This window comes from Arachis ipaensis, chromosome B10 (genome assembly GCF_059453495.1).
Source record: "Arachis ipaensis isolate K30076 ecotype BB chromosome B10, ASM5945349v1, whole genome shotgun sequence".
Lineage (NCBI taxonomy): Eukaryota > Viridiplantae > Streptophyta > Magnoliopsida > Fabales > Fabaceae > Arachis > Arachis ipaensis.
The window spans coordinates 75,925,357-75,930,036 of record NC_142435.1 but is presented as its reverse complement, the minus strand read 5'-3'; the positions used below and the strand labels follow the sequence as shown (position 1 = coordinate 75,930,036).

General features: G+C 40.4%; 1 non-coding gene across 1 annotated transcript; it reads left to right on the top strand.

The window, feature by feature from the left end:
* Positions 1-4,283: 4,283 nt before the first annotated feature.
* LOC148580474 (small nucleolar RNA R71) lies at positions 4,284-4,387 on the top strand. Its single transcript, XR_015896634.1, has one exon. It is a non-coding gene; the product is annotated as a small nucleolar RNA R71 (small nucleolar RNA).
* The last annotated feature ends 293 nt before the right edge of the window (positions 4,388-4,680 follow it).

Here is a 4,680-nt window from a genome sequence, read left to right as displayed (position 1 = left end):
ATTTGGGTAGAGAGCTGGCGTTGAACGCCAGTTTGCGTCGTCTATTCTTCGCAAAAGTATGGACTATTATATATTGATGGAAAGCTCTGGATGTCTACTTTCCAAAGCAATTGGAAGCGCGCCATATCGAGTTCTGTAGCTCCAGAAAATTCATTTTGAGTGCAGGGAGGTCAGAATCCAACAGCATCAGCAGTCCTTCTTCAACCTCTGAATCTGATTTTTGCTCAAGTCCCTCAATTTCAGCCAGAAAATACCTGAAATCACAGAAAAACACACAAACTCATAGTAAAGTCCAGAAATGTGAATTTAACATAAAAACTAATGAAAACATCCCTAAAAGTAACTAGATCCTACTAAAAACATACTAAAAACAATGCCAAAAAGTGTATAAATTATCCGCTCATCACAACACCAAACTTAAATTGTTGCTTGTCCCCAAGCAACTAAAAATCAAATAGGATAAAAAGAAGAGAATATACTATAAATTCTAAACTATCAATGAAACATAGCTCCAATCAGATGAGCAGGACGTATAGCTTTTTGCCTCTTGAATAGTTTTGGCATCTCACTTTATCCATTGAGGTTCAGAATGATTGGCATCTATAGGAACTCAGAGTTCAGATAGTGTTATTAATTCTCCTAGTTCAGTATGATGATTCTTGAACACAGCTTCTTTATGAGTCTTGGCCGTGGCCCTAAGCACTTTGTTTTCCAGTATTACCACCGGATACATAAATGCCACAGACACATAACTGGGTGAACCTTTTCAGATTGTGACTCAGCTTTGCTAAAGTCCCCAATTAGAGGTGTCCAGGGTTCTTAAGCACACTCTTTTTTTGCTTTGGACCTTGACTTTAACCGCTCAGTCTCAAGTTTTCACTTGACACCTACACGCCACAAGCACATGGTTAGGGACAGCTTGGTTTAGCCGCTTAGACCAGGATTTTATTCCTTTAGGCCCTCCTATCCACTGATGCTCAAAGCCTTGGGATCCTTTTTATTTGCCCTTGCCTTTTGGTTTTAAGGGTTATTGGCTTTTTGCTCTTGCCTCTTGGTTTTAAGAGCTTTTGGCTTTTTCTGCTTGCTTTTTCTTTTTCTTTCTATTTTTTTTTCTATATTTTTTTTTCTGCAAGCTTTGTTCTTTACTGGTTTTTCTTGCTTCAAGAATCATTTTTATCATTTTTCAGATTATCAAATAACATGTCTCCTAGTCATCATTCTTTCAAGAGCCAACATATTTAACATTCTCAAACAACAAGTTCAAAAGACATATGCACTGTTCAAGCATACATTCAAAAAGACAAGAAGCATTGTCACCACATCAATATAATTAAACTAAGTTCAAGGATAAATTCAAAACTCATGTACTTCTTGTTCTTTTGAATTAAAACATTTTTCATTTAAGAGAGGTGATGGATTCATAGGACATTCATAACTTTAAGACATAGTTACTAACTACTAATGATCATGTAATGAGGACACAAACATAGATAAGCATATAACATAGAAAATGAAAACAGAAGAAATAAGAACAAGGAATGAATCCACCTTAGTGATGGTGGCGTTTCCTCCTTGAGGAACCAATGATGTCCTTGAGCTCTTCTATGTCTCTTCTTTGTCTTTGTTGCTCCTCCTTCATTGTTTTTAGATCTTCTCTGATTTCATGAAGGATGATGGAGTGCTCTTGATGTTCCACCCTTAGTTGCTTCCAATAATTGTGTGGAAGAAAATGTATCCCATGAGGTATCTCAGGGATCTCTTGATTTGCAGTCAAATGTTCTACCACTGAGCTATAGACCCTTGATGGAAGCTTTTGTCTTCCCTTTCCTCTTTCTAGAGGTTTCTCTGGCCTTAGGTGCCATCAATGGTTATGGAAAAAACAAAAAAGCTATGCTTTTACCACACCAAACTTAGAATGTTGCTCGCCCTCGAGCAAAAGAAGAAAGAATAGAAGAAGAAGAAGAATATATGGAGGAGATGGATGGATGTGTGTATTCGGCCATATGGGTGGGATTGGGTGGGAGAGAGATGTTGAATTTTGAAGGTAGTGGGTGTATGGATGTGAGTGGTAAATGAAAAACAGAAGGGATGATCATGAATGGAAAGAGAGATGATGAGGTAGGTGGGGATCCTGTGGGGTCCACAGATCCTGAGGTGTCAAGGCATTTACATCCCTGCACCAATTTAGGCATGTAAAATGCCCTTGCACACAACTCTGGGCATTCAGCGCCAGGTTGGTGCCCATTTTGGGCGTTCAACGCCCATTTGTTGCCATTTCTGGCGTTGAACGCCAGAACCATGCTTGTTCTGGGCGTTCAGTGCCAGAATGCTGCCCATTTTGGGCGTTCAGTGCCAGAACCATGCTCTGTTCTGGCGTTGAACGCCAGGCAGATGCTCCTCCAGGGTGTGATTTTTCTTCTGCTGTTTTTGACTCCATTTTCAATTTTTATATTTATTTTGTGACTCCACATGATCATGAACCTAAGAAAACATGAAAAACAAGAATAATAGAGTTAGATAAATAAACATTGGGTTGCCTCCCAACAAGCGCTTCTTTAATGTCAATAGCTTGACAGTGGGCTCTCATGGAACCTCACAGATGTTCAGAGCATTGTTGAAACTCTCCAACACCAAACTTAGAGTTTGGATATGGGAGTTCAACACCAAACTTAGAGTTTGGTTGTGGCCTCCCAACACCAAACTTAGAGTTTGACTATAGGGGCTTGGGTTGACTCTGTTTTGAGAGAAGCTTTTCATGCTTCTTCTCCATGGTTACAGAGGGAGATCCTTGAGTTTTAAACACAAGGGAGTCCTCATTCCATTGAAGGACTAGTTCACCTCTGTCAACATCAATCACAGCTCTTGCTGTGGCCAGGAAAGGTCTTCCTAGGATGATGGATTCATCCTCTTCCTTTCCAGTATCCAGGACTATGAAATCAGCAGGGATGTAAAGGCCTTCAACCTTTACTAATACGTCCTCTACTTGTCCATAAGCCTATTTTCTTGAATTGTCTGCCATCTCTAATGAGATTCTAGCAGCTTGCACCCCATAGATTCACAGTTTCTCTATTACAAAGAGGGGCATGAGGTTTATTCCTGAACCAAGGTCACACAGAGCCTTAAAGATCATGGTGCCTATGGTACAAGGTATTATGAACTTCCCAGGATCCTGTCTCTTCTGAGGCAATGTCAGTTGATCCAGGTCACTTAGTTCATTGATGAACAAGGGAGGTTCAACTTCCCAAGTATCAATGCCAAATAATTTGGCATTTAGCTTCATGATTGCACCAAGGAACTTGGTAGTTTGCTCTTCAGTAACATCCTCATTCTCTTCAGAAGAGGAATACTCATCAGAGCTCATGAAGGGCATAAGGAGGTTCAATGGAATCTCTATGGTCTCTAGATGAGTCTCAGATTCCTTTGGTTCCTCAGAGGGAAGCTCCTTATTGGTCACTGGGCGTCCCAGGAGGTCTTCCTCCTTGGGATTCACGTCCTCCTCTCCCTCATTGGGTTCGACCATTTTGCTTATGTCAATGGCCTTGCACTCTCCTTTTGGATTCTCTTCTGTATTGCTTGGGAAAGTACTGGGAGGGATTTCAGTGATCCTTTTACTCAGCTGGCCCACTTGTGCTTCCAAATTTCTAATGGAAGACCTTGTTTCATTCATGAAACTCACAGTGGCCTTGGACAGATCAGTGACTAAGTTTGCCAGATTAGAAGTATTTTGTTCAGAGTTCTCTGTCTGTTGCTGAGTGGATGATGGAAAAGGTTTATTATTGTTAAACCTGTTTCTTCCACCATTATTAAAGCCTTGTTGAAGCTTTTGATCCTTCCATGACAAATTTGGATGATTTCTCCATGATGAGTTATAGGTGTTTCCATAAGGTTCACCTAAGTAATTCACCTCTGCTATTGCAGGGTTCTCAGGATCATAAGCTTCTTCTTCATAAGAAGCCTCGTGAGTACTGTTGGATGCAGCTTGCATTCCATTCAGACTATGAGAGATCATATTGACTTGCTGATTCAATATTTTATTCTGAGCCAATATGGCATTCAGCGTGTCAATCTCAAGAACTCCCTTCTTCATAGGCATCCCATTATTCACAGGATTACTTTCAGAAGTGTACATGAATTGGTTATTTGCAACCATGTCAATGAGTTCTTGAGCTTCTGCAGGCATTTTCTTTAGGTGAATGGATCCACCTGCAGAAGTATCCAATGACATCTTTGATAACTCAGATAAACCATCATAGAATATATCCAGGCTGGTCCATTCTGAAAGCATGTCAGAAGGACACTTTTTGGTCAGTCCTTTGTATCTCTCCCAAGCTTCATAGAGAGATTCACCTTCTTTCTGTCTGAAGGTTTAAACATCCACTCTGAGTTTGCTCAGCTTTTGAGGAGGAAAGAACTTGGCTAAGAAAGCCTTGACCAGCTTATCCCAAGAGTTCAGGCTATCCTTGGGTTGAGAATCCAACCACACTCTAGCTCTGTCTCTTACAGCAAAAGGGAAAAGCATGAGCCTGTAGACTTCAGGATCTACTCTATTAGTCTTAACAGTATCACATATCTGCAAGAATTCAGTTAAGAACTGAAAATGATCTTCAGATGGAAGTCCATGAAACTTGCAGTTCTGCTGCATCAGAGAAACTAATTGAGGTTTCAGCTCAAAGTTGTTTG